Source organism: Mesoplodon densirostris, chromosome 18 (genome assembly GCF_025265405.1).
Source record: "Mesoplodon densirostris isolate mMesDen1 chromosome 18, mMesDen1 primary haplotype, whole genome shotgun sequence".
NCBI classification, from domain to species: Eukaryota; Metazoa; Chordata; class Mammalia; order Artiodactyla; family Ziphiidae; genus Mesoplodon; species Mesoplodon densirostris.
Genome location: NC_082678.1, coordinates 29,533,124 through 29,554,564, shown reverse-complemented (window position 1 = coordinate 29,554,564; position 21,441 = coordinate 29,533,124).

Here is a 21,441-nt window from a genome sequence, read left to right as displayed (position 1 = left end):
CCCTTCAGCCTTTATTGTTTGCAGAATTTTTGCTGCTGGGCATTCTGACTGGTGTGAGCTGATAGGTTTTTGTCATTTGGATTTGCATATCTTTAATTATTCCTAATGTTCAGCCTTTTCCCTTGCCTTTTTAAATTTCTTGTACAGAAAAACAGAAAAAAACAGAGAGTGCAATTAACCTCTTGAAATAGTCTTCTTGGATGGTTGCCCTCTTTTGAATTTTTTGGTCAATTTTCGACCCCAGGATTGTTTTTGAGGGCAGGTGTCATTCACAGGCCTGCAATGAGTGTGAATATTTAGTGACCATTAGCACTGGGTTTAAAGCTGCTGTTGTTGGAAATGGCCACAAGGTGGCGGTATTTCTCCATTCCCACATCTAGTTACTAGGGCAGCAGAGCCTTTCTGGGACCAATGGAATACAGAAGAAGGCATCATTGAAGTCTAATACAGAAAACCATGTCCTGGTGGATGGTAGAATGGCCAGCAGGGTGTAGGAATTAGGGACTACTGGATGTATATCCTCAGTGACTTCACTGACTGTCCTGATATCCTTTACCACGTCCCCAGCAGCCCACGGGGCTGACGTGGTCAGGGCAATGCCAGGTTATGGAGCTCACCTGCGCAACTACCCAGCAGCCCATGGGGCTCTCGTGGTCAGGCCCCTCCCAGGATATGGGGCTCACCTGGGCAGGTCCCCAGCAGACCACAGGGCTCTCATGGTCAGGCTACTCCCAGGTTATGGAGCTCACCTGTGCAACTACCCAGCAGCCCATGGGGCTCTCATGATCAGGCCCCTCCCAGGATACGTAGCTCCCGTGGGCAGGTAGGACAGCAGGGCCGGGAACACAGGAATCGTGCACGTAGCCCTCATTTCAGAGCACCCCAGATGGCCTGTCTCTCAGAGCTGACACAGAGCACGTCAGAGCAGGACTTGAACTAACAAACAGCATCTCCGACAGGTCTGTGACCCTGGGCGTCACTCTGTGCGGCCTCCCTCTGCCTGGTCTTCCAGAGACTTCCACTGCAGACGGGGACCAGGCCTCTGTCTCCACCCATCACCCCTCCTCTCCCTGACTCCTGGGTTCCTCTCATTAAGAGAGTGTCTTCTTGAAGTTGTCTCCCACTCATGGGCCCGATAAAATGATTAGAAAACAAGCCAGAGCTGCAGCCCCTTGTCTATCCTGACTCTTAGGAGCCCACACCTGTTCCTTGGACCTGGTCAGTTCAGCGAGGTCCGTTTTCTGCAGTGTGAGCCCCTGAGGTTTGAGGATTGGCTGAGCTGGGCAGCCTGACCCTGCCGGCCAGCCCTGCCCAGGTGTGCCTGTGTTGAGGTCAATATAAACACCACTCCAGGCAGCAAGAGGCACTGCAGGTATGCCTGACGCCATATTCTCTGCCCCGTCAGCAGTCTCGGGGCTGTGCTGGTGGGGGGGTGGGAGGGGCCACGGCTTTGTGGGTGGTCCGGTGTGAGTGGGGCTCTGCTGGAGATTCTGCAGGAGTTGCCAGGCTGCCACCTGCTAAAGAAGAGGATGTGTCACCCATACCTTCGGCTGGAATTTCTCCCCGGGCAGAGGTGAGGAAGGAAAAAAGCAGTGGGGGCCGGGACAGGAGGGGTATCTCAGGCAGGGAAATGGAAAGCTTCCAGAAGAGCGCCCGGGCTCAGGAGCATCCTGGCTGGCCTGCAGGCACCAAGTCGGCCTGCGTGCTGTCGCTGGTGTGGCTCCACGGCCCTTCCTCTAGGCTTTCAAGTCCTTGTACATATTCAGGTGTTTTACCTGGGAAGGGTGGGAACAGTTCAGCAGCAGCTGACCTGGGGCTCCCCTCACGTTTACGCTCAGACGCCTCGGCACGGTCCCCCAGGTTTGCAATGAGGTCGCTTCTTGCGGGGGGCCTGCTGGCTGCATGGGAGATGATTCCCCACCTCTGACAAACTTCAGAATTGTTTACCACTGGAGCAAGTGCCCTGATAGCGTTTTCCTCTGTATAACTGGTGGCTTCTGTTTTTTTTTTTTTTCTTTTTTGGTTCAAGGTAGATTTTATTTCTCTTTTATGTATTTATAGATATAAGCATGGAAATAATTCATTCCTATAAATACATCTGTGTGAAGGGAAGAACATTTTTCTGTTTTATTTTTCAATTTTATTTATTTTTGGAAATTTTGAAATTTTATTTATTTTTTTATACAGCAGGTTATTATTAGTTATCTATTTTATACATATACATGTATACAGGTCAATCCCAATCTCCCAACTCACCCCACCACCACCACCCCATGGATTCCCCCCGTTGGTGTCCATACGTTTGTTCTCTACCTCTGTGTCTCTATTTCTGCCCTGCAAACCGGTTCATCTGTATCATTTTTCTAGGTTCCACATATATGCATTAATAAACAATATTTGTTTTTCTCTTTCTGACTTACTTCACTCTGTAGGACAGTCTCTAGATCCATCGACGTCTCTACAAATGACCCAGTTTCATTCCTTTGTATGGCTGAGTAATATTCCATTTTATATATGTGCCACATCTTTATCCTTTCGTCTGTCTGTGGGCATTTAGGTTGCTTCCATTACGTGGTTATTGTAAATAGTGCTGCAGTGAACATTGTGGTGAATGTGTCTTTTGGATTTATGGTTTATTCTGGGTATATGCCCAGAAGTGGGATTGCTGGATCATATGGTAATTCTATTTTTAGATTTTTAAGGAACCTCCATACTGTTCTCCATAGTGACTGTATCAATTTACATTCCCACCAATGGTGGAAGAGGGTACCTTTTGTCCACACCCTCCCCAGCATTTGTTGTTTGTAGATCTTCTGATGATGCCCATTCTAACAGGTGTGAGGTGATACCTCATGGTAGTTTTGATTTGCATTTCTCTAATAATTAGTGATGTCGAGAAGCTTTTCATGTGCGTCTTGTCCATCTCTGCATCTTCTTTGAAGAAATGTCTATTTAGATCTTCTACCCATTTTTCTATTGGGTTGTTTGTTTCTTTAATATTAAGCTGCATGAGCTCTTTATATATATTGGAGATTAAACCTTTGTCCATTGATTTCTTTGCAAATATTTTCTCCCATTCTGAGGGTTGCCTTTTTCCATTCCCGTATTTTAGCAAAAAAAAATAAAGAAAGAAAAGGAAGCACAACAGAGATGTGCGTAAAATATGCCTCTTGAAACTGTTGTTTTGAAATATGGACGTCTTTTAAAATTTTGGGTCGATATGCGAACCCAGGATTTGTTTTCAGGGCAGGTGTCATTTACAGGCCTGCAATTATCTTGAATATCAACTGACCATTAGCGCTGGGCTTACAGCTGCTGTTGTGTGAAACGGCCACAAGGTGGCAGCAGTTCTCCTTTACCAAATCTGGTTACTAGGGCCACAGAGCCTCAGTGGAAGTCGTATTCTAGGTTGTAATTTCGAATGGAATGTGCCAGGAAAAAGCCCCTTAAGTTTGTCTCACGACTTCTTGTTCGTTTTTTAAATTTAATTTTTATTTTTTATCACAGCAAGTTTGATTACAATGTTTGGCTTGTTGTAGGTGTGCAAGATGTGGTTCTTTTGCACATATACATATGTCTGTTCTTCCTGGGACCCTTTTCCCATGTACGTTATGACAGAATGTTGAGTAGTCTTCTCTTGGTATTCCGTAGGTGTTTGGTGATTCTATATTTCACCTGTGTTTGTATATGTCTGTTAACCCCAATATCCTAATATATCCAATCCTCACACCTTTCCAGTGGTGAACCATAAGTTTGTTTAATGAATCTGTGATTGCCCTTCTCTGTGGAAATATCTTCACTGGTATCAATTTTTAGGTAACACCTATAAGTGATATCATATGATATGTGTCTTTCTCTTTCTGACTTACTACAAGTCACGTGATTAGCTCTAGACTCATCTACGGTGCTGCAAATGGCATTGTGTCCTTTTTTTCCTGGGCTAATATTCTGTCTGTACATGTACCAGTTCGTCTTTGTCCAGTCATCTGTTGAGGGACTTTTTGGTTGCTTCCATGTCATGGCTACTGCAATGCTGCGGCAATGCACATTTGCCTGCCTGTGTCTTTCCAATTCTGTCTTCTTAGGGTCTAGGCCCAGGAGTGGGCCTGCTGTATCATATGGTAGCAAAATGTTTATCTTCTAGAAGACCCTCCATTCTGTTCTCATTACTGGCTCTTACCAGGTTACGTCCCACTTAAAGTTGAGGTTATGGTCTTCTCCACGACACCTTCAGCGTTTATTGTTTGTAGTATTTTTGCTGATGTTTATTCTGACTAGTGTGAGCTGACACCACTTTGTGGTTGGATTTTCATGCGTCTCATAATCCCTTGAAATTGAGCTTTCTCACATGTCCTTATGTTCCTCAAACTGTGAGTACAGCTTACCTCTTCAAATTGTTTTCATGAAGTATGTGTGACATTTAGAAATATTTTGGCCATTACCTCCCTCAAGACATTTTGAGGTCAGGTTTCATTTACAGCCCTCCAGTACTGGTGCATATGAAGTGACCCTTAGCACAGGTTTTAAAGCTGCTGTTGCAGGTAACGGCCCGAGGGTGGCAGCATTTCTGCTTTTCCCAATCTGGTAACTAGGGAAACAGACCATCCCGGCAGTGGTGTTCTTCGGTTATATATTAGAGTGGAATGTGCCCCCAAAAGCTGATGTCTCCTTACTTATGTTTGCTTTATGTATTGAATTTATAGTTTTCTGATTGGAGTCATATTCCACTGTGTACATGGACCACTTCTTCTTTGTGCATTCCTCTGTTGATGGACATTTTCGTAGCTTCCAAGTATTGGCTATGTTAAATATTGCTGTAGTGCAGGATTACCAGCCTGTGTCTTTTCTTTTTGGCTGTACGTGGGCCTCTCATTGCCGTGGACCCTCCCATTGCACAGCACAGGCTCCGGACATGCAGACCCAGCAGCCATAGCTCACGGGACCGGCCGCTCCACAGCATGTGGCATCTTCCTGAACCGGGGCATGAACCCGTGTCCCCTGCATTGGCAGGCGGACTCTGAACCACTGCGCCACCAGTGACGCCCAGCCAGTGTCTTTTTGATTCTCATCCCCTCAGGCGATAGGCCCAGCAGCGGGTATGCTTGATTGAATGGTAGCTCAGTATTTACCTTTCCAAGGCACCTCATTTTTGTTTTCATTACTGGCTCTTACAATGTCCCACGTTGAACCAAGAATAGGCATTTCTCCAAAACCCCTTCAGCCTTTATTGTTTGCAGAATTTTTGCTGCTGGGCATTCTGACTGGTGTGAGCTGATAGGTTTTTGTCATTTGGATTTGCATATCTTTAATTATTCCTAATGTTCAGCCTTTTCCCATGCCTTTTTAAATTTCTTGTACAGAAAAACAGAAAAAAACAGAGAGTGCAATTAACCTCTTGAAATAGTCTTCTTGGATGGTTGCCCTCTTTTGAATTTTTTGGTCAATTTTCGACCCCAGGATTGTTTTTGAGGGCAGGTGTCATTCACAGGCCTGCAATGAGTGTGAATATTTAGTGACCATTAGCACTGGGTTTAAAGCTGCTGTTGTTGGAAATGGCCACAAGGAGGCGGTATTTCTCCATTCCCACATCTAGTTACTAGGGCAGCAGAGCCTTTCTGGGACGAATGGAATACAGAAGAAGGCATCATTGAAGTCTAATACAGAAAACCATGTCCTGGTGAATGGTAGAATGGCCAGCAGGGTGTAGGAATTAGGGACTACTGGATGTATATCCTCAGTGACTTCACTGACTGTCCTGATATCCTTTACCACGTCCCCAGCAGCCCACGGGGCTGACGTGGTCAGGGCAATGCCAGGTTATGGAGCTCACCTGCGCAACTACCCAGCAGCCCATGGGGCTCTCGTGGTCAGGCCCCTCCCAGGATATGGGGCTCACCTGGGCAGGTCCCCAGCAGACCACAGGGCTCTCATGGTCAGGCTACTCCCAGGTTATGGAGCTCACCTGTGCAACTACCCAGCAGCCCATGGGGCTCTCGTGATCAGGCCCCTCCCAGGATACGTAGCTCCCGTGGGCAGGTAGGACAGCAGGGCCGGGAACACAGGAATCGTGCACGTAGCCCTCATTTCAGAGCACCCCAGATGGCCTGTCTCTCAGAGCTGACACAGAGCACGTCAGAGCAGGACTTGAACTAACAAACAGCATCTCCGACAGGTCTGTGACCCTGGGCGTCACTCTGTGCGGCCTCCCTCTGCCTGGTCTTCCAGAGACTTCCACTGCAGACGGGGACCAGGCCTCTGTCTCCACCCATCACCCCTCCTCTCCCTGACTCCTGGGTTACTCTCATTAAGAGAGTGTCTTCTTGAAGTTGTCTCCCACTCATGGGCCCGATAAAATGATTAGAAAACAAGCCAGAGCTGCAGCCCCTTGTCTATCCTGACTCTTAGGAGCCCACACCTGTTCCTTGGACCTGGTCAGTTCAGCGAGGTCCGTTTTCTGCAGTGTGAGCCCCTGAGGTTTGAGGATTGGCTGAGCTGGGCAGCCTGACCCTGCCGGCCAGCCCTGCCCAGGTGTGCCTGTGTTGAGGTCAATATAAACACCACTCCAGGCAGCAAGAGGCACTGCAGGTATGCCTGACGCCATATTCTCTGCCCCGTCAGCAGTCTCGGGGCTGTGCTGGTGGGAGGGTGGGAGGGGCCACGGCTTTGTGGGTGGTCCGGTGTGAGTGGGGCTCTGCTGGAGATTCTGCAGGAGTTGCCAGGCTGCCACCTGCTAAAGAAGAGGATGTGTCACCCATACCTTCGGCTGGAATTTCTCCCCGGGCAGAGGTGAGGAAGGAAAAAAGCAGTGGGGGCCGGGACAGGAGGGGTATCTCAGGCAGGGAAATGGAAAGCTTCCAGAAGAGCGCCCGGGCTCAGGAGCATCCTGGCTGGCCTGCAGGCACCAAGTCGGCCTGCGTGCTGTCGCTGGTGTGGCTCCACGGCCCTTCCTCTAGGCTTTCAAGTCCTTGTACATATTCAGGTGTTTTACCTGGGAAGGGTGGGAACAGTTCAGCAGCAGCTGACCTGGGGCTCCCCTCACGTTTACGCTCAGACGCCTCGGCACGGTCCCCCAGGTTTGCAATGAGGTCGCTTCTTGCGGGGGGCCTGCTGGCTGCATGGGAGATGATTCCCCACCTCTGACCAACTTCAGAATTGTTTACCACTGGAGCAAGTGCCCTGATAGCGTTTTCCTCTGTATAACTGGTGGCTTCTGTTTTTTTTTTTTTTTCTTTTTTGGTTCAAGGTAGATTTTATTTCTCTTTTATGTATTTATAGATATAAGCATGGAAATAATTCATTCCTATAAATACATCTGTGTGAAGGGAAGAACATTTTTCTGTTTTATTTTTCAATTTTATTTATTTTTGGAAATTTTGAAATTTTATTATTTTTTTATACAGCAGGTTATTATTAGTTATCTATTTTATACATATACATGTATACAGGTCAATCCCAATCTCCCAACTCACCCCACCACCACCACCCCATGGATTCCCCCCCTTGGTGTCCATACGTTTGTTCTCTACCTCTGTGTCTCTATTTCTGCCCTGCAAACCGGTTCATCTGTATCATTTTTCTAGGTTCCACATATATGCATTAATAAACAATATTTGTTTTTCTCTTTCTGACTTACTTCACTCTGTAGGACAGTCTCTAGATCCATCAACGTCTCTACAAATGACCCAGTTTCATTCCTTTGTATCGCTGAGTAATATTCCATTTTATATATGTGCCACATCTTTATCCTTTCGTCTGTCTGTGGGCATTTAGGTTGCTTCCATTACGTGGTTATTGTAAATAGTGCTGCAGTGAACATTGTGGTGAATGTGTCTTTTGGATTTATGGTTTTCTCTGGGTATATGCCCAGAAGTGGGATTGCTGGATCATATGGTAATTCTATTTTTAGATTTTTAAGGAACCTCCATACTGTTCTCCATAGTGACTGTATCAATTTACATTCCCACCAATGGTGGAAGAGGGTACCTTTTGTCCACACCCTCCCCAGCATTTGTTGTTTGTAGATCTTCTGATGATGCCCATTCTAACAGGTGTGAGGTGATACCTCATGGTAGTTTTGATTTGCATTTCTCTAATAATTAGTGATGTCGAGAAGCTTTTCATGTGCGTCTTGTCCATCTCTGCATCTTCTTTGAAGAAATGTCTATTTAGATCTTCTACCCATTTTTCTATTGGGTTGTTTGTTTCTTTAATATTAAGCTGCATGAGCTCTTTATATATATTGGAGATTAAACCTTTGTCCATTGATTTCTTTGCAAATATTTTCTCCCATTCTGAGGGTTGCCTTTTTCCATTCCCGTATTTTAGCAAAAAGAAATAAAGAAAGAAAAGGAAGCAGAACAGAGATGTGCGTAAAATATGCCTCTTGAAACTGTTGTTTTGAAATATGGACGTCTTTTAAAATTTTGGGTCGATATGCGAACCCAGGATTTGTTTTCAGGGCAGGTGTCATTTACAGGCCTGCAATTATCTTGAATATCAACTGACCATTAGCGCTGGGCTTACAGCTGCTGTTGTGTGAAACGGCCACAAGGTGGCAGCAGTTCTCCTTTACCAAATCTGGTTACTAGGGCCACAGAGCCTCAGTGGAAGTCGTATTCTAGGTTGTAATTTCGAATGGAATGTGCCAGGAAAAAGCCCCTTAAGTTTGTCTCACGACTTCTTGTTCGTTTTTTAAATTTAATTTTTATTTTTTATCACAGCAAGTTTGATTACAATGTTTGGCTTGTTGTAGGTGTGCAAGATGTGGTTCTTTTGCACATATACATATGTCTGTTCTTCCTGGGACCCTTTTCCCATGTACGTTATGACAGAATGTTGAGTAGTCTTCTCTTGGTATTCCGTAGGTGTTTGGTGATTCTATATTTCACCTGTGTTTGTATATGTCTGTTAACCCCAATATCCTAATATATCCAATCCTCACACCTTTCCAGTGGTGAACCATAAGTTTGTTTAATGAATCTGTGATTGCCCTTCTCTGTGGAAATATCTTCACTGGTATCAATTTTTAGGTAACACCTATAAGTGATATCATATGATATGTGTCTTTCTCTTTCTGACTTACTACAAGTCACGTGATTACCTCTAGACTCATCTACGGTGCTGCAAATGGCATTGTGTCCTTTTTTTCCTGGGCTAATATTCTGTCTGTACATGTACCAGTTCGTCTTTGTCCAGTCATCTGTTGAGGGACTTTTTGGTTGCTTCCATGTCATGGCTACTGCAATGCTGCGGCAATGCACATTTGCCTGCCTGTGTCTTTCCAATTCTGTCTTCTTAGGGTCTAGGCCCAGGAGTGGGCCTGCTGTATCATATGGTAGCAAAATGTTTACCTTCTAGAAGACCCTCCATTCTGTTCTCATTACTGGCTCTTACCAGGTTACGTCCCACTTAAAGTTGAGGTTATGGTCTTCTCCACGACACCTTCAGCGTTTATTGTTTGTAGTATTTTTGCTGATGTTTATTCTGACTAGTGTGAGCTGACACCACTTTGTGGTTGGATTTTCATGCGTCTCATAATCCCTTGAAATTGAGCTTTCTCACATGTCCTTATGTTCCTCAAACTGTGAGTACAGCTTACCTCTTCAAATTGTTTTCATGAAGTATGTGTGACATTTAGAAATATTTTGGCCATTACCTCCCTCAAGACATTTTGAGGTCAGGTTTCATTTACAGCCCTCCAGTACTGGTGCATATGAAGTGACCCTTAGCACAGGTTTTAAAGCTGCTGTTGCAGGTAACGGCCCGAGGGTGGCAGCATTTCTGCTTTTCCCAATCTGGTAACTAGGGAAACAGACCATCCCGGCAGTGGTGTTCTTCGGTTATATATTAGAGTGGAATGTGCCCCCAAAAGCTGATGTCTCCTTACTTATGTTTGCTTTATGTATTGAATTTATAGTTTTCTGATTGGAGTCATATTCCACTGTGTACATGGACCACTTCTTCTTTGTGCATTCCTCTGTTGATGGACATTTTCGTAGCTTCCAAGTATTGGCTATGTTAAATATTGCTGTAGTGCAGGATTACCAGCCTGTGTCTTTTCTTTTTGGCTGTACGTGGGCCTCTCATTGCCGTGGACCCTCCCATTGCACAGCACAGGCTCCGGACATGCAGGCCCAGCAGCCATAGCTCACGGGACCGGCCGCTCCACAGCATGTGGCATCTTCCTGAACCGGGGCATGAACCCGTGTCCCCTGCATTGGCAGGCGGACTCTGAACCACTGCGCCACCAGTGACGCCCAGCCAGTGTCTTTTTGATTCTCATCCCCTCAGGCGATAGGCCCAGCAGCGGGTATGCTTGATTGAATGGTAGCTCAGTATTTACCTTTCCAAGGCACCTCATTTTTGTTTTCATTACTGGCTCTTACAATGTCCCACGTTGAACCAAGAATAGGCATTTCTCCAAAACCCCTTCAGCCTTTATTGTTTGCAGAATTTTTGCTGCTGGGCATTCTGACTGGTGTGAGCTGATAGGTTTTTGTCATTTGGATTTGCATATCTTTAATTATTCCTAATGTTCAGCCTTTTCCCATGCCTTTTTAAATTTCTTGTACAGAAAAACAGAAAAAAACAGAGAGTGCAATTAACCTCTTGAAATAGTCTTCTTGGATGGTTGCCCTCTTTTGAATTTTTTGGTCAATTTTCGACCCCAGGATTGTTTTTGAGGGCAGGTGTCATTCACAGGCCTGCAATGAGTGTGAATATTTAGTGACCATTAGCACTGGGTTTAAAGCTGCTGTTGTTGGAAATGGCCACAAGGAGGCGGTATTTCTCCATTCCCACATCTAGTTACTAGGGCAGCAGAGCCTTTCTGGGACGAATGGAATACAGAAGAAGGCATCATTGAAGTCTAATACAGAAAACCATGTCCTGGTGAATGGTAGAATGGCCAGCAGGGTGTAGGAATTAGGGACTACTGGATGTATATCCTCAGTGACTTCACTGACTGTCCTGATATCCTTTACCACGTCCCCAGCAGCCCACGGGGCTGACGTGGTCAGGGCAATGCCAGGTTATGGAGCTCACCTGCGCAACTACCCAGCAGCCCATGGGGCTCTCGTGGTCAGGCCCCTCCCAGGATATGGGGCTCACCTGGGCAGGTCCCCAGCAGACCACAGGGCTCTCATGGTCAGGCAACTCCCAGGTTATGGAGCTCACCTGTGCAACTACCCAGCAGCCCATGGGGCTCTCGTGATCAGGCCCCTCCCAGGATACGTAGCTCCCGTGGGCAGGTAGGACAGCAGGGCCGGGAACACAGGAATCGTGCACGTAGCCCTCATTTCAGAGCACCCCAGATGGCCTGTCTCTCAGAGCTGACACAGAGCACGTCAGAGCAGGACTTGAACTAACAAACAGCATCTCCGACAGGTCTGTGACCCTGGGCGTCACTCTGTGCGGCCTCCCTCTGCCTGGTCTTCCAGAGACTTCCACTGCAGACGGGGACCAGGCCTCTGTCTCCACCCATCACCCCTCCTCTCCCTGACTCCTGGGTTCCTCTCATTAAGAGAGTGTCTTCTTGAAGTTGTCTCCCACTCATGGGCCCGATAAAATGATTAGAAAACAAGCCAGAGCTGCAGCCCCTTGTCTATCCTGACTCTTAGGAGCCCACACCTGTTCCTTGGACCTGGTCAGTTCAGCGAGGTCCGTTTTCTGCAGTGTGAGCCCCTGAGGTTTGAGGATTGGCTGAGCTGGGCAGCCTGACCCTGCCGGCCAGCCCTGCCCAGGTGTGCCTGTGTTGAGGTCAATATAAACACCACTCCAGGCAGCAAGAGGCACTGCAGGTATGCCTGACGCCATATTCTCTGCCCCGTCAGCAGTCTCGGGGCTGTGCTGGTGGGAGGGTGGGAGGGGCCACGGCTTTGTGGGTGGTCCGGTGTGAGTGGGGCTCTGCTGGAGATTCTGCAGGAGTTGCCAGGCTGCCACCTGCTAAAGAAGAGGATGTGTCACCCATACCTTCGGCTGGAATTTCTCCCCGGGCAGAGGTGAGGAAGGAAAAAAGCAGTGGGGGCCGGGACAGGAGGGGTATCTCAGGCAGGGAAATGGAAAGCTTCCAGAAGAGCGCCCGGGCTCAGGAGCATCCTGGCTGGCCTGCAGGCACCAAGTCGGCCTGCGTGCTGTCGCTGGTGTGGCTCCACGGCCCTTCCTCTAGGCTTTCAAGTCCTTGTACATATTCAGGTGTTTTACCTGGGAAGGGTGGGAACAGTTCAGCAGCAGCTGACCTGGGGCTCCCCTCACGTTTACGCTCAGACGCCTCGGCACGGTCCCCCAGGTTTGCAATGAGGTCGCTTCTTGCGGGGGGCCTGCTGGCTGCATGGGAGATGATTCCCCACCTCTGACCAACTTCAGAATTGTTTACCACTGGAGCAAGTGCCCTGATAGCGTTTTCCTCTGTATAACTGGTGGCTTCTGTTTTTTTTTTTTTTCTTTTTTGGTTCAAGGTAGATTTTATTTCTCTTTTATGTATTTATAGATATAAGCATGGAAATAATTCATTCCTATAAATACATCTGTGTGAAGGGAAGAACATTTTTCTGTTTTATTTTTCAATTTTATTTATTTTTGGAAATTTTGAAATTTTATTATTTTTTTTATACAGCAGGTAATTATTAGTTATCTATTTTATACATATACATGTATACAGGTCAATCCCAATCTCCCAACTCACCCCACCACCACCACCCCATGGATTCCCCCCCTTGGTGTCCATACGTTTGTTCTCTACCTCTGTGTCTCTATTTCTGCCCTGCAAACCGGTTCATCTGTATCATTTTTCTAGGTTCCACATATATGCATTAATAAACAATATTTGTTTTTCTCTTTCTGACTTACTTCACTCTGTAGGACAGTCTCTAGATCCATCAACGTCTCTACAAATGACCCAGTTTCATTCCTTTGTATCGCTGAGTAATATTCCATTTTATATATGTGCCACATCTTTATCCTTTCGTCTGTCTGTGGGCATTTAGGTTGCTTCCATTACGTGGTTATTGTAAATAGTGCTGCAGTGAACATTGTGGTGAATGTGTCTTTTGGATTTATGGTTTTCTCTGGGTATATGCCCAGAAGTGGGATTGCTGGATCATATGGTAATTCTATTTTTAGATTTTTAAGGAACCTCCATACTGTTCTCCATAGTGACTGTATCAATTTACATTCCCACCAATGGTGGAAGAGGGTACCTTTTGTCCACACCCTCCCCAGCATTTGTTGTTTGTAGATCTTCTGATGATGCCCATTCTAACAGGTGTGAGGTGATACCTCATGGTAGTTTTGATTTGCATTTCTCTAATAATTAGTGATGTCGAGAAGCTTTTCATGTGCGTCTTGTCCATCTCTGCATCTTCTTTGAAGAAATGTCTATTTAGATCTTCTACCCATTTTTCTATTGGGTTGTTTGTTTCTTTAATATTAAGCTGCATGAGCTCTTTATATATATTGGAGATTAAACCTTTGTCCATTGATTTCTTTGCAAATATTTTCTCCCATTCTGAGGGTTGCCTTTTTCCATTCCCGTATTTTAGCAAAAAGAAATAAAGAAAGAAAAGGAAGCAGAACAGAGATGTGCGTAAAATATGCCTCTTGAAACTGTTGTTTTGAAATATGGACGTCTTTTAAAATTTTGGGTCGATATGCGAACCCAGGATTTGTTTTCAGGGCAGGTGTCATTTACAGGCCTGCAATTATCTTGAATATCAACTGACCATTAGCGCTGGGCTTACAGCTGCTGTTGTGTGAAACGGCCACAAGGTGGCAGCAGTTCTCCTTTACCAAATCTGGTTACTAGGGCCACAGAGCCTCAGTGGAAGTCGTATTCTAGGTTGTAATTTCGAATGGAATGTGCCAGGAAAAAGCCCCTTAAGTTTGTCTCACGACTTCTTGTTCGTTTTTTAAATTTAATTTTTATTTTTTATCACAGCAAGTTTGATTACAATGTTTGGCTTGTTGTAGGTGTGCAAGATGTGGTTCTTTTGCACATATACATATGTCTGTTCTTCCTGGGACCCTTTTCCCATGTACGTTATGACAGAATGTTGAGTAGTCTTCTCTTGGTATTCCGTAGGTGTTTGGTGATTCTATATTTCACCTGTGTTTGTATATGTCTGTTAACCCCAATATCCTAATATATCCAATCCTCACACCTTTCCAGTGGTGAACCATAAGTTTGTTTAATGAATCTGTGATTGCCCTTCTCTGTGGAAATATCTTCACTGGTATCAATTTTTAGGTAACACCTATAAGTGATATCATATGATATGTGTCTTTCTCTTTCTGACTTACTACAAGTCACGTGATTACCTCTAGACTCATCTACGGTGCTGCAAATGGCATTGTGTCCTTTTTTTCCTGGGCTAATATTCTGTCTGTACATGTACCAGTTCGTCTTTGTCCAGTCATCTGTTGAGGGACTTTTTGGTTGCTTCCATGTCATGGCTACTGCAATGCTGCGGCAATGCACATTTGCCTGCCTGTGTCTTTCCAATTCTGTCTTCTTAGGGTCTAGGCCCAGGAGTGGGCCTGCTGTATCATATGGTAGCAAAATGTTTACCTTCTAGAAGACCCTCCATTCTGTTCTCATTACTGGCTCTTACCAGGTTACGTCCCACTTAAAGTTGAGGTTATGGTCTTCTCCACGACACCTTCAGCGTTTATTGTTTGTAGTATTTTTGCTGATGTTTATTCTGACTAGTGTGAGCTGACACCACTTTGTGGTTGGATTTTCATGCGTCTCATAATCCCTTGAAATTGAGCTTTCTCACATGTCCTTATGTTCCTCAAACTGTGAGTACAGCTTACCTCTTCAAATTGTTTTCATGAAGTATGTGTGACATTTAGAAATATTTTGGCCATTACCTCCCTCAAGACATTTTGAGGTCAGGTTTCATTTACAGCCCTCCAGTACTGGTGCATATGAAGTGACCCTTAGCACAGGTTTTAAAGCTGCTGTTGCAGGTAACGGCCCGAGGGTGGCAGCATTTCTGCTTTTCCCAATCTGGTAACTAGGGAAACAGACCATCCCGGCAGTGGTGTTCTTCGGTTATATATTAGAGTGGAATGTGCCCCCAAAAGCTGATGTCTCCTTACTTATGTTTGCTTTATGTATTGAATTTATAGTTTTCTGATTGGAGTCATATTCCACTGTGTACATGGACCACTTCTTCTTTGTGCATTCCTCTGTTGATGGACATTTTCGTAGCTTCCAAGTATTGGCTATGTTAAATATTGCTGTAGTGCAGGATTACCAGCCTGTGTCTTTTCTTTTTGGCTGTACGTGGGCCTCTCATTGCCGTGGACCCTCCCATTGCACAGCACAGGCTCCGGACATGCAGGCCCAGCAGCCATAGCTCACGGGACCGGCCGCTCCACAGCATGTGGCATCTTCCTGAACCGGGGCATGAACCCGTGTCCCCTGCATTGGCAGGCGGACTCTGAACCACTGCGCCACCAGTGACGCCCAGCCAGTGTCTTTTTGATTCTCATCCCCTCAGGCGATAGGCCCAGCAGCGGGTATGCTTGATTGAATGGTAGCTCAGTATTTACCTTTCCAAGGCACCTCATTTTTGTTTTCATTACTGGCTCTTACAATGTCCCACGTTGAACCAAGAATAGGCATTTCTCCAAAACCCCTTCAGCCTTTATTGTTTGCAGAATTTTTGCTGCTGGGCATTCTGACTGGTGTGAGCTGATAGGTTTTTGTCATTTGGATTTGCATATCTTTAATTATTCCTAATGTTCAGCCTTTTCCCATGCCTTTTTAAATTTCTTGTACAGAAAAACAGAAAAAAACAGAGAGTGCAATTAACCTCTTGAAATAGTCTTCTTGGATGGTTGCCCTCTTTTGAATTTTTTGGTCAATTTTCGACCCCAGGATTGTTTTTGAGGGCAGGTGTCATTCACAGGCCTGCAATGAGTGTGAATATTTAGTGACCATTAGCACTGGGTTTAAAGCTGCTGTTGTTGGAAATGGCCACAAGGAGGCGGTATTTCTCCATTCCCACATCTAGTTACTAGGGCAGCAGAGCCTTTCTGGGACGAATGGAATACAGAAGAAGGCATCATTGAAGTCTAATACAGAAAACCATGTCCTGGTGAATGGTAGAATGGCCAGCAGGGTGTAGGAATTAGGGACTACTGGATGTATATCCTCAGTGACTTCACTGACTGTCCTGATATCCTTTACCACGTCCCCAGCAGCCCACGGGGCTGACGTGGTCAGGGCAATGCCAGGTTATGGAGCTCACCTGCGCAACTACCCAGCAGCCCATGGGGCTCTCGTGGTCAGGCCCCTCCCAGGATATGGGGCTCACCTGGGCAGGTCCCCAGCAGACCACAGGGCTCTCATGGTCAGGCTACTCCCAGGTTATGGAGCTCACCTGTGCAACTACCCAGCAGCCCATGGGGCTCTCGTGATCAGGCCCCTCCCAGGATACGTAGCTCCCGTGGGCAGGTAGGACAGCAGGGCCGGGAACACAGGAATCGTGCACGTAGCCCTCATTTCAGAGCACCCCAGATGGCCTGTCTCTCAGAGCTGACACAGAGCACGTCAGAGCAGGACTTGAACTAACAAACAGCATCTCCGACAGGTCTGTGACCCTGGGCGTCACTCTGTGCGGCCTCCCTCTGCCTGGTCTTCCAGAGACTTCCACTGCAGACGGGGACCAGGCCTCTGTCTCCACCCATCACCCCTCCTCTCCCTGACTCCTGGGTTCCTCTCATTAAGAGAGTGTCTTCTTGAAGTTGTCTCCCACTCATGGGCCCGATAAAATGATTAGAAAACAAGCCAGAGCTGCAGCCCCTTGTCTATCCTGACTCTTAGGAGCCCACACCTGTTCCTTGGACCTGGTCAGTTCAGCGAGGTCCGTTTTCTGCAGTGTGAGCCCCTGAGGTTTGAGGATTGGCTGAGCTGGGCAGCCTGACCCTGCCGGCCAGCCCTGCCCAGGTGTGCCTGTGTTGAGGTCAATATAAACACCACTCCAGGCAGCAAGAGGCACTGCAGGTATGCCTGACGCCATATTCTCTGCCCCGTCAGCAGTCTCGGGGCTGTGCTGGTGGGAGGGTGGGAGGGGCCACGGCTTTGTGGGTGGTCCGGTGTGAGTGGGGCTCTGCTGGAGATTCTGCAGGAGTTGCCAGGCTGCCACCTGCTAAAGAAGAGGATGTGTCACCCATACCTTCGGCTGGAATTTCTCCCCGGGCAGAGGTGAGGAAGGAAAAAAGCAGTGGGGGCCGGGACAGGAGGGGTATCTCAGGCAGGGAAATGGAAAGCTTCCAGAAGAGCGCCCGGGCTCAGGAGCATCCTGGCTGGCCTGCAGGCACCAAGTCGGCCTGCGTGCTGTCGCTGGTGTGGCTCCACGGCCCTTCCTCTAGGCTTTCAAGTCCTTGTACATATTCAGGTGTTTTACCTGGGAAGGGTGGGAACAGTTCAGCAGCAGCTGACCTGGGGCTCCCCTCACGTTTACGCTCAGACGCCTCGGCACGGTCCCCCAGGTTTGCAATGAGGTCGCTTCTTGCGGGGGGCCTGCTGGCTGCATGGGAGATGATTCCCCACCTCTGACCAACTTCAGAATTGTTTACCACTGGAGCAAGTGCCCTGATAGCGTTTTCCTCTGTATAACTGGTGGCTTCTGTTTTTTTTTTTTTTTCTTTTTTGGTTCAAGGTAGATTTTATTTCTCTTTTATGTATTTATAGATATAAGCATGGAAATAATTCATTCCTATAAATACATCTGTGTGAAGGGAAGAACATTTTTCTGTTTTATTTTTCAATTTTATTTATTTTTGGAAATTTTGAAATTTTATTATTTTTTTTATACAGCAGGTTATTATTAGTTATCTATTTTATACATATACATGTATACAGGTCAATCCCAATCTCCCAACTCACCCCACCACCACCACCCCATGGATTCCCCCCCTTGGTGTCCATACGTTTGTTCTCTACCTCTGTGTCTCTATTTCTGCCCTGCAAACCGGTTCATCTGTATCATTTTTCTAGGTTCCACATATATGCATTAATAAACAATATTTGTTTTTCTCTTTCTGACTTACTTCACTCTGTAGGACAGTCTCTAGATCCATCGACGTCTCTACAAATGACCCAGTTTCATTCCTTTGTATGGCTGAGTAATATTCCATTTTATCTATGTGCCACATCTTTATCCTTTCGTCTGTCTGTGGGCATTTAGGTTGCTTCCATTACGTGGTTATTGTAAATAGTGCTGCAGTGAACATTGTGGTGAATGTGTCTTTTGGATTTATGGTTTTCTCTGGGTATATGCCCAGAAGTGGGATTGCTGGATCATATGGTAATTCTATTTTTAGATTTTTAAGGAACCTCCATACTGTTCTCCATAGTGACTGTATCCATTTACATTCCCACCAATGGTGGAAGAGGGTACCTTTTGTCCACACCCTCCCCAGCATTTGTTGTTTGTAGATCTTCTGATGATGCCCATTCTAACAGGTGTGAGGTGATACCTCATGGTAGTTTTGATTTGCATTTCTCTAATAATTAGTGATGTCGAGAAGCTTTTCATGTGCGTCTTGTCCATCTCTGCATCTTCTTTGAAGAAATGTCTATTTAGATCTTCTACCCATTTTTCTATTGGGTTGTTTGTTTCTTTAATATTAAGCTGCATGAGCTCTTTATATATATTGGAGATTAAACCTTTGTCCATTGATTTCTTTGCAAATATTTTCTCCCATTCTGAGGGTTGCCTTTTTCCATTCCCGTATTTTAGCAAAAAGAAATAAAGAAAGAAAAGGAAGCAGAACAGAGATGTGCGTAAAATATGCCTCTTGAAACTGTTGTTTTGAAATATGGACGTCTTTTAAAATTTTGGGTCGATATGCGAACCCAGGATTTGTTTTCAGGGCAGGTGTCATTTACAGGCCTGCAATTATCTTGAATATCAACTGACCATTAGCGCTGGGCTTACAGCTGCTGTTGTGTGAAACGGCCACAAGGTGGCAGCAGTTCTCCTTTACCAAATCTGGTTACTAGGGCCACAGAGCCTCAGTGGAAGTCGTATTCTAGGTTGTAATTTCGAATGGAATGTGCCAGGAAAAAGCCCCTTAAGTTTGTCTCACGACTTCTTGTTCGTTTTTTAAATTTAATTTTTATTTTTTATCACAGCAAGTTTGATTACAATGTTTGGCTTGTTGTAGGTGTGCAAGATGTGGTTCTTTTGCACATATACATATGTCTGTTCTTCCTGGGACCCTTTTCCCATGTACGTTATGACAGAATGTTGAGTAGTCTTCTCTTGGTATTCCGTAGGTGTTTGGTGATTCTATATTTCACCTGTGTTTGTATATGTCTGTTAACCCCAATATCCTAATATATCCAATCCTCACACCTTTCCAGTGGTGAACCATAAGTTTGTTTAATGAATCTGTGATTGCCCTTCTCTGTGGAAATATCTTCACTCGTATCAATTTTTAGGTAACACCTATAAGTGATATCATATGATATGTGTCTTTCTCTTTCTGACTTACTACAAGTCACGTGATTACCTCTAGACTCATCTACGGTGCTGCAAATGGCATTGTGTCCTTTTTTTCCTGGGCTAATATTCTGTCTGTACATGTACCAGTTCGTCTTTGTCCAGTCATCTGTTGAGGGACTTTTTGGTTGCTTCCATGTCATGGCTACTGCAATGCTGCGGCAATGCACATTTGCCTGCCTGTGTCTTTCCAATTCTGTCTTCTTAGGGTCTAGGCCCAGGAGTGGGCCTGCTGTATCATATGGTAGCAAAATGTTTACCTTCTAGAAGACCCTCCATTCTGTTCTCATTACTGGCTCTTACCAGGTTACGTCCCACTTAAAGTTGAGGTTATGGTCTTCTCCACGACACCTTCAGCGTTTATTGTTTGTAGTATTTTTGCTGATGTTTATTCTGACTAGTGTGAGCTGACACCACTTTGTGGTTGGATTTTCATGCGTCTCATAATCCCTTGAAATTGAGCTTTCTCACATGTCCTTATGTTCCTCAAACTGTGAGTACAGCTTACCTCTTCAAATTGTTTTCATGAAGTATGTGTGACATTTAGAAATATTTTGGCCATTACCTCCCTCAAGACATTTTGAGGTCAGGTTTCATTTACAGCCCTCCAGTACTGGTGCATATGAAGTGACCCTTAGCACAGGTTTTAAAGCTGCTGTTGCAGGTAACGGCCCGAGGGTGGCAGCATTTCTGCTTTTCCCAATCTGGTAACTAGGGAAACAGACCATCCCGGCAGTGGTGTTCTTCGGTTATATATTAGAGTGGAATGTGCCCCCAAAAGCTGATGTCTCCTTACTTATGTTTGCTTTATGTATTGAATTTATAGTTTTCTGATTGGAGTCATATTCCACTGTGTACATGGACCACTTCTTCTTTGTGCATTCCTCTGTTGATGGACATTTTCGTAGCTTCCAAGTATTGGCTATGTTAAATATTGCTGTAGTGCAGGATTACCAGCCTGTGTCTTTTCTTTTTGGCTGTACGTGGGCCTCTCATTGCCGTGGACCCTCCCATTGCACAGCACAGGCTCCGGACATGCAGGCCCAGCAGCCATAGCTCACGGGACCGGCCGCTCCACAGCATGTGGCATCTTCCTGAACCGGGGCATGAACCCGTGTCCCCTGCATTGGCAGGCGGACTCTGAACCACTGCGCCACCAGTGACGCCCAGCCAGTGTCTTTTTGATTCTCATCCCCTCAGGCGATAGGCCCAGCAGCGGGTATGCTTGATTGAATGGTAGCTCAGTATTTACCTTTCCAAGGCACCTCATTTTTGTTTTCATTACTGGCTCTTACAATGTCCCACGTTGAACCAAGAATAGGCATTTCTCCAAAACCCCTTCAGCCTTTATTGTTTGCAGAATTTTTGCTGCTGGGCACTCTGACTGGTGTGAGCTGATAGGTTTTTGTCATTTGGATTTGCATATCTTTAATTATTCCTAATGTTCAGCCTTTTCCCATGCCTTTTTAAATTTCTTGTACAGAAAAACAGAAAAAAACAGAGAGTGCAATTAACCTCTTGAAATAGTCTTCTTGGATGGTTGCCCTCTTTTGAATTTTTTGGTCAATTTTCGACCCCAGGATTGTTTTTGAGGGCAGGTGTCATTCACAGGCCTGCAATGAGTGTGAATATTTAGTGACCATTAGCACTGGGTTTAAAGCTGCTGTTGTTGGAAATGGCCACAAGGTGGCGGTATTTCTCCATTCCCACATCTAGTTACTAGGGCAGCAGAGCCTTTCTGGGACGAATGGAATACAGAAGAAGGCATCATTGAAGTCTAATACAGAAAACCATGTCCTGGTGAATGGTAGAATGGCCAGCAGGGTGTAGGAATTAGGGACTACTGGATGTATATCCTCAGTGACTTCACTGACTGTCCTGATATCCTTTACCACGTCCCCAGCAGCCCACGGGGCTGACGTGG